This window comes from Meriones unguiculatus, chromosome 18 (assembly GCF_030254825.1).
Source record: "Meriones unguiculatus strain TT.TT164.6M chromosome 18, Bangor_MerUng_6.1, whole genome shotgun sequence".
Classification (NCBI taxonomy): Eukaryota; Metazoa; Chordata; class Mammalia; order Rodentia; family Muridae; genus Meriones; species Meriones unguiculatus.
The window spans coordinates 46,144,528-46,153,942 of NC_083365.1; the positions used below are offsets into that span (position 1 = coordinate 46,144,528).

The following is a 9,415-nucleotide window of genomic DNA, read 5'->3' on the forward strand; positions in this document are numbered from 1 at the left end:
GAGTAATATACATTTTTTTTATTACAAATTTTTAAAAAATTCAACATCCTAAAAAAAATTTACTGGTCATACAAATTCCTATGAAATTTTAAGTTATTTTTTTTCTACAAAGGGTCTCATTAGCTATTCAAAAATCTGTAGTTTTATTCTGAAGCCAATGTCGAGCTGTACTTGAATTTCACTTTCTCAGAAAAATAGTTGACTGAGCACATACACTCCACACATTTAGGACAGCCGTCCTCATCTTTCATCTTCCTCCTCCTCATCTTCCTCATCTTCTTCCCCCTCATCTTCCTCATCTTCTGGTTCATTCTTCTTCTTTGAGCCCCCTGGCCTACCAGGTCCTTTCTTCCCTGCTTCACTTTTGCCCTTAGCGTGGTATGCCGCAATACCCTTTTCACACTTCTTTAGTTTAGCCGCCTTCTGCTCAGACGGTTATATTTGGCAGATTGTTCAGACCCAGCTTCTTTGCAGTATCTCCAACAGACAGTCCCGGGTGCTCACTTTTGATCTTTGGGCGATGTTCAGAGCAAAACAGGAAGAAGGCAGACTGGTGGTCTTTTTGGAGCATTGGGATCTTTTTTCTTTCCTTTCTTATCCTTTTGGGAGGTACGTAATTCCTCATCTCCCCGTTCATAACGAGGTTTGTCTCCTTGGCCACATCTTCAGACTTCGACTTTTCCTTTGCAGACATGGTTTACCATCTCTCGGAGCACTTCCTCGAGAACTCAGCGAAGTTGACCAAGGAATCAAGGTGCGTCTTCTTGAGCTTCTCCCCGGCAGGCATATTACTACATCTTGCCTCATGGCTTCTTGGGGTCTCTTTTGCCCATGTTAACAGTGCAGCATCTACCTGCTAAGAAGAAGGCCGAGTCACTGTGACCCAGCTAATGTGTGACTAGGTCGTGGCTGAAATTCTATTAAAATAGAAAATACCCAATTGTGTGTGGTGTCTGTACGTGCATGTGTGTGGAGTGTTGAGGTGGTGGATTAAATGAGAATGGCCTCTATGGACTCGTAGGTTTGAATGCTTGGTCCCAGTTGGGAAGGATTAGGAAGTGTGATCTTGCTGGAATAGTTGGACATGTGTCACCAGGGCCTGACTTTGAGATTTGGAATGCCCATACCAAGCTTAGACTTTCTCACCTGCTTCTGTCTGCTGCCTGCTGCCTGCAGCTCAGGATGTAAACTCTTAGATCCAGTGCTATACCCCCTGTCTTACTCTATACTCCCTGCCATGATAATCTTGTACTAACTCTCTGAAACTAAACGGTGGGCCAACTAAATGCTTCCATTTGTACATTGACTTAGTCATGGTTACTCCTTACAGCATAAAACAGTAACTAAGATGTGTGTACATTTCTGTGTGTCTGTGTGCTTCTCTCTCTCTCTCTCTCTCTCTCTCTCTCTCTCTCTGTGTGTGTGTGTGTGTGTGTGTGTGTGTGTGTGTGTGTGTGTGTGTTGATCAGGATATTGATATGCATCCAGGCCATCCTTGAACTCCTGGCCCTCCTGCCTCTGCTTTTGCTCATTGGATGTTGAAAATAATGGGAGGAAGTATGTTTTGAATTAATTGACTTTATTGCTACTGATGGCTGCTTCAAGGCACCATGCAGTTTGAGGCACCTGTGAAGACTGTATTGCTCAAGCAGAGTTTAGTAATCCAATATTTCTTCAGAGCCAACTGTGTAACTCCATGGAGACTTGAAAGTTTGGCTAAGCATAGCCAGAAAATGAAGAGCTGTGTCCTGGCTGGTGGTACTGCACATCTTTAATCCTAGCACTCAGGAGGTGCAGGCAGGCAGATCTCTGTGGGATCGAGGCCAGCCTAGTCTACAAAGTGAGTTCTAGAAAAGCAATATATCCATTAAGATATATTGTAAAATGCCACATAAAGCAGATCGGATATAAAAGAAGTTTATTAGATGAAGATGGAGAAAGAGGAGGAAAGAGAGAGAGAGACAAAAAAGCAAGAACACCAAAATGTCCAGATTACATGGTGAGGAGGATGGGAAGCCCCTGCCCTGGAAATTTCAGGGTAGAGGATGGGGTTTGCCAACCATGCCCAGCAGTAGATAGGGACAGAGAAATGCTGCGAGAACCTGGAACTGTTTGTCCTGGGCCTGAAGCACACCTTTCCAGCTTTTTGTTAATAATGAATGCATAACAGGTGAAGAAATCAACCATTTTAGCTACTTTCTGCTGACACTGGGGCAATGATAGGAAGCCCAAAAGGCTGAAATGTTGACCCAGTCTGGAAAGAGCAGGCTGTTGTATTTGCTTTCCGGGATCTGAGAACATCTGCGGCTGGGAGGAAAAGTGCAGATCCAGTTTGATGCAGTCTGCAAAGTTGGACTGGAACAACCATAAGTAGCTGCTTTGGCATTGTCATGCATGTAGGGAACACCTGGATTTGACAGGATACTGGAATATATGTATGGGCAGAAAATACAAAGTTAAGTAGGCAGAAAAGACAAAGTTAGGTAGGCTAAGGAGAAGATTCCTTTTAGGTGTACATTTGAAGTTTTGGGAAAGTGAGCAAAGAAGGAAGGTTTTGGAGCGAAGAAGAGACTTGAACATGGGAACCTCCATTTACCCAAGCGCTAACAGTAATTTAAAATGTCTCATTTTGAATTTGTCATCTAAGGAATATGGAAATCAAGTTTGGTTCCAGAGCCTTGAGGCCCTTACAGCTGGTGCTAGATGTAGGAATCTGAAATTCTCCAGAAGACATCCCAAAGGAGAATCCAGAAGGATGGGTGAATAGACTATTCCCACGGAGAGATTGGAGTCAATCATCTATGCATCCCAAAAATGGATTTTGACTCAAATATTGGTGCAATCTGTTCCAGCAACTCGTCATCGCTAGTCAAAAACCAAGGGCACAGTTGGCCGGGAAGACATGCTTTACCTAGTACTAGGATTTTCAACAGCAGATGAAACCATGCTGGAGAGGATCTCCCCCAAGGGTAAGGTCCTAACTGAATTTCAGCTAGAAGGAACAACTGTAGTCATGAAGACCATGGTTGGGGGTACCTTTGCTCCCCATTGAACCAGAGAAGTGCTGGCAGTCTCTTGGACAAAGGGAAGCATTTACACCAACCAGAAGGGAAGACTCACCAATCAGCCAGGGTGGGGTACAGGAATGTAGCAATCAGGTAGTTGGGGGAGAGGAGTCCCAAAACCAGGGAAAGGGAGAAAAAGAGCCCACCCTCAGATAGGCAATAGATGGGAAGCTTAGGCTTGGCAGTACTTATATGGATTCCATTTGACCTGAGAGGTGGATTCAGGTGGATTTACTGTAGCTTACAAGAATCCCTTTTATGTTTTACAAAGGAGATAAACTTTAGACGTGTTAGCATCACCATTTTACGTAGTGAAATACATATACATTTGTAGAAAAAGGCAGTAGTTATACACCTTTGTGTTAACAGCATAAACACTCTTTAAGATGAGCTCCAGAAAGGCAGAAGCCTTCTGTGAAGTAGAGGGTACAAATTCTCACTTGATCTTGACTTTTAGTATGATTACATATCATGGAAAAGAGGCTTCCTCTTACTATCCAGAAGATTGGATGGATATAAATCTAGCACAATAAGAAACGACTATTAAGTCTATACTTAAAAGACAAACCAAAGGAGATTTAAAATTTTGAGCTTGGAACCATGACAGTGGGGCATATAGTAGAATGTTTTATCAGAGTTAGATTAATAAATCAGAGATCTAGTGATAAATGTCAAAGCTCTGGACAGTTAATACCACAGTAGCAAAACAACAGGAGGAAACATGAAGCATTTTTATTTATTTAGGATACTTTAAAATCACCTTAGACCTTCCAACCTTTATAACTTGCATCTATCAACCTTAAAACATCTTCTTAGACCCTCAAACATCTTCTTAGATCTTCATAACTTACGTTTCTGTATCCTTAGGTCTTTTTCTATTTACCATGAGACATTGGTGAGATGGCTGGGAGCTGTGACTGTAAAGTAAGTTTTCAGCTAAAAGGAATAGTAAAACGTTACATACGAGATCTGTTTTTAAGTTTGATAACAAGGTAGACTGTGTCTAGACCTGATGGTAGCAGCTCTAGGAGTGAGGCTTAAGACCTGTTCTCCTGCATATGAACAGGCCTGAGAAGGCATCTGAAGCCTCCCATGACAGAGCTTGGCGATATGACCTGAGTGTGAGGGTAAAACTGACCTGCAATGTTAGCCTGGGCTCCACAAGGGTGGTGAAGTTGCTGAATCTAGGAGCCATCTATCCTCCTCCCACCAAGGAGCTCAGAGGTTGGAAGTGTCTGTGGTGCCTGTGCTAGATGAGCCTCTGTGGCTCTGAACAGAGGGCTAGCCTGTGTGGGAGCATTTTGACTTCCAGAGGCCAGTCTGCCAGCACGCTAGGCATGGCTTGTTGAGGAAGCTGCCAGATCACCCTGGTGGAGTTGACTTAGTCTGGACCCCCACAGGATGGGGTGTGACAAAGCTCTCGTTTCCTCTGCAGAAATGCTGACAGCTTCAGAGGAGCAGCCAGGGTCTGGAGCATAGTTTTGTGCTATAGCTGAGCTTGTCGGGAAGACTCAGCCATCTCCTCTAGGGCTTTAAAGACTTTAAAAATCATTTTTTTACCAACTCCTGTATTGGGGTTCAGGGATCATCCCCAGCTGTTTAGTTAAGATGGCGGTGAGAACTTGCCTGCATCTGTAGGACTATAAATATATTTTTGGACGTGTTAAAGGACTTGACTATTTACAAATGAAGACTACTAATTTGCATTTGTTAATCATCAGTTAAAGACTAGGACTTCGGGTTCTATCCCTGTTAAATTGGAGCTTTAAAAAAATCATAGATATCATCCATAGAGAGACAGTATAACCGTTTCCTGTATGATTTAGTTTATAAAAAGTTTATAGCTTATAAAACTCTAAGGCTATAGTGTAGATTAATAATATTATCACATTTTAAAAACAAGACCAAATATATTATAACCTTTTTCAGAGTGAAGATATAGCATAATTACCAAGTTTTTTAATTAATTTTTATTTTTTATATTAATCACACAATTAATTTACTTTGTATCCCAGATGTAGCTTCCTCCTTCATTCCCTCCCAATCCTACCCTCCCTCCCTCATTTCCTCCCTGTCCCTTTCCAAGTCCACTGCTAGGGAAGGTCCTCCTCCCCTTCCATCTGACCCTAGCTTATCAGGTATCTTCAGGACTGGCTTCCATGTCCTCCTCTGTGGCCTAGCAAGGCTGTTCCTCCCTTGGGGTTTGAGGGGAGGTAAAGGAGCCAGTTACTGAGTTCATGTAAGAAATAGTACTTGTTCCCCTTACTAGCGAAACCCACTTGGATACTGAGCTACCATGGGCTACATCCGGGCAGGGATTCTAGGTTATATCCATATATGGTCTTTAGTTGAAGAAACAGTCTCATAGAGGACCTCCGTGCCCTGATATATTTTATCCTTGTGGAGCTCCTGTCCTCTCCGGGAATGACCAAGTTTTAACATTGTATCACGTAGTAGTTTAAGAGTATATTGGCAAAAACTTTTACCTAGTAACCCCTAAGGTATGAGTTTTAGACTCAGCAATACAGTAGAACAACATGAAATAACTTTAAATTTACATTTGGATTTATTTTACCAAATCTATTAGCCAGAAAGCCTAGTGGTGAATCTGGATCACAGGCAGCTATGGCAGGCAAAACAGCATTTATTGATTCATTCATTTAGGAACTGGTAAAGACATAGGCAGTTAGATATATTTTTTTATATTAGCTTTTTAATCTGGATAAACCTTTATAACCTTGAAATTTCAGCATCATATAAAAATTATTTTGAACTGGGCTTAAATCATATATACAGCATGTTGTTTAAAAATATAACTTTGATTTATATAAAAATCCATACCAATTTAAAATGAGACTTGTTTTCTTAGTCTAAAATGAGATAAAATAAACAGGGTATTAATTATGATTAAACAGGTTTTTTTTTAGTTTAAAATTATTTAATAGGTTATTGTTAAGAACTGCACATTGCAATTGGCTAATGTCCCCAGTCTTTTCAGTTAACCCTTTCCCTTCTTTTTTATTTTTTTAAATTTTTTAAATATTAGTTACAGTTTATTAACTTTGTATCCCCACTGTAGCCCGCTCCCTCATTCCTTTCCACCCTCCTTCCCTCATCTCCTCCCTGCCCCTTTCCAAGTCCACAGATAGGGGAGGTCTCCTCCCCTTCCACCTGACCCTAGCTTATCAGGTTTCTTCAGGACTGGCTGCAATGTCCACCTCTAATCCTCCCTCAATGGCTGGCTCTTTGACCCCCCCCCCACACACACACACAGGTGGATTAAAAAGTTTTAAAACCGTTGATTCATACCAGGTGGCCATCTTAAGGTTTACAGTTTAATCTTAAGATTTTTTTTTCTTTTCTTGAGAGCATAAAAAGAAATCAGAGAGTATTTTTATTTAGTAGGATAGCAGGCAGAGAGAAAAACAAGACTTTGAGAAAAGAGAAATGGAAAACTGCTTTTCGTTTCACTGATCTCTCTTTGTGTTACTTCCCAATATTAGATATTTGACTAGGGCAAATACAGGTGTAGAAGCCAGAGGTTTCCCAAAGGGGAGAGAATATGAAGAAGCTGTTACTGCGAATGAGAAAGGAAAATGGTATGGACCATGCAGCTAGCAGTTCCTCAGGCAAATAGGACATCAGGTCAGGGGTGGCTGGTACCAGGGCTTTAGCAGCAGTAAGGCAGAGCTCTCATAGAGGGAATCTCATCCACAGGAAAGGATAGAGGTAGGTAGGCAGGCAGTGGTCCAGAACAGACTGCAGTGTCACACCTCCAAGAACACTGGGATGGAACCATGGCTCTGCCCTCATTATTCCAAAATCAAAATGATGGTTGGGCATGTGTTGTGCCGAGCAAGGGTTCTACAGTGGGACCTGGGCACTTGTTGGCTGCATGGCAGTCCCCTCCCGGGGTCAGTTCAAAATTGTCCATTCGTGGCTGGGCTGAGTGGGCATATGAGAAATTTAAAAAACCTTTCTTTGCTCATGAGTGCACGTGCAGCAGGAAATTTAAAAACCAAGTCCTCAGGGCCTGAGACAGAACAATTTGAAGCCGCCTGAGGCCATGATGGAGGGCGATTTTCAAACCATCTTTGCATGCAGTGGGCTTACCCAACAGTGAAGTCTGTCGCCAGTGATCAATGATGAAAGGTCAGAGCAGATTGTAGTGGCTGTAGGCTGAACGGGTGGGTTCCGAGCATGTGTGACTGAGCAGTTAGTGACAGGTGGAACAGAAGACAAATCTGTTGTGGGCACCGTGTTTGGTGTAAGGGCCCTGGTGTGATCAGACCAGACCAGGAGAGCCCTCCCAATATGGGCCATCAATGGTAAGATATATTTTTAAATGCCACATACAACAGATCTGATATGAAAGAGATTTATCGGATAGAGGTGGAGAGAGAGAGAGAGACTGGGGTCTGGGTGAGGCAGAGAGAGTACATGAGAAGAAAAGAGAGCAAAGAGAGAGCGTGTGGGAGTGGCAGACCTGCTATATCTGAAGTACCTGGCCCAGGTGATGACATAGGAGCAGGTAATGGCATAGGATGTTGTCAGGCTCCTAAAGGACCCTAAGGGCAGGCCAGATGAATTGCCTGCACAACATAACAAACCCTGTCTTGAGAAACAAAACACAAAACAAAATCAAGTGCTATTGGAAAGAAGGACTAAGGGCAGATGGAAACTAATGTAGAGCCAGGGCTCTCTCTCTCTCTCTCTCTCTCTCTCTCTCTCTCTCTCTCTCTCTCTCTGGAACCCACACCAGCCCTGACGATAAACAAAATGTAGTCACCAGAACAAGGCTAAGCTAAGAGTGCTGAAGAGTGCTGAGGCAACTTCCATCAGTCTGTTCTCACAAGTACACAGCTTGGTGGCTGCTCTTAAGAAACTTTAATATATAAACACAGAGGCAAGAAATACCCTTAACTGTGCAATTTATCATCTCAACTCTATCATAAACCATAGAAGCTCCTTGCTTTAACCAGATAGAGAAAGAGATTCAGAAGAAATGAGAGGAGGAAATTCAGGTTTTCTAAGGAAAGGGAAAAGAAACAGGGGTGGGAAGGGGCTGGAATACAGGAACAAAATCCAACCTCAGAACTAGCTGAAAACAACTTTGCAAATCTGTATAGTAAGAAGAATGTCACTCTGGGTCTTCCCACCTCTCAGAAGGCTTGCAAGGTCGCACATAATGTTGTCATAATCATGGCAATACTATGAAGAAATCAGCTGTACAGATCCACTCTGATCACCTCTCACCTGGGGCAGACTGAATGCCAAGTTTAGCCGATGATTGGCAGAAAAGCATTTGAAGAAGGCCATTTCCATCATTCTGTTACCTGACCCACTGCCAGTGGGGTCTCCCCTGCCTCTTTCCAGTCTCATTAGTTGCCATGGATGCATCTCCTTATCTAAATGACATTTTAGTCAACATCTGCCCTACTACCAGCCCCAGAGAGGAATGTGAGTTTCCGAGGGGAATTCGGGGAATATTCCATCATTTCATCATGGCCAGTATTCTGATTTATACTTCACTGTGTGTTTGTCAGCTCATATGCCATCTATGTCTCTCATTAGAGATTCATGGGAAAACAGAAATGAGTAAATTAAATTAGACCTGGAAAGAATCCCCTCTGATCACCCACAAGCACAGAAATGCAGAGCAAAAATACTTGCCTAAGTCTTCAGGCTGGTTCCCTGTGCATCACATCAGTGCAGCACAGAAGAAACACAAGTACCAGCCTGTGCCAGGCTCTGTGCTAGATCCCTGCTGAGACCACATTAAATTGTTCCCTTGTGGGAGATCAGGTTGTCCCATTACACGGACAAGACAATCCAGACTCAGAAATGGTTAAGTACAATGAAAATAGGCATCTACGTGAGTCAGTGATTTGAGCCGTTCCTGTTTTAGAAACTTCAAATGAATCAATATGATTGTCCCAATAACCTGGAAAGTATAATTACACTCATGCTGCTGATGATCACACTGAGGCACAGACATGGCTAGACAACTTCACAGTTTCTTATAGCTCCTCAACATGAGAATCAAGAATCCAGTCAATTCAGCATTTAATCTAGATACACTACATAGGATGGTTTCGTTCTCAGATTACAGTAGGTCATGATGATAGCGATTGATCAAGGTGGTGCTAACGAAAGGTTATTGAATCTACATTGCCACCCATTTCACCTGAAGTTACTTTCAATGCAAATAAGAGTCTAGATTCCTTTGCAGGGGTATATGTGCACATGTATGCAGATTCACATAAATGTAGCGGTCAGAGGATGACCTCAGGTATCACTCCTCAGGTGCTACCATTGTTTTTTGTTTGTTTATTTGTTTGCTTTGTTTT

At 42.5% G+C, this 9,415-nt stretch overlaps 1 pseudogene; it reads right to left on the reverse strand.

The window, feature by feature from the left end:
- Nucleotides 1-240: 240 nt before the first annotated feature.
- Nucleotides 241-833, reverse strand: LOC110565333 (high mobility group protein B2-like; annotated as a pseudogene).
- Nucleotides 834-9,415: the final 8,582 nt, after the last annotated feature.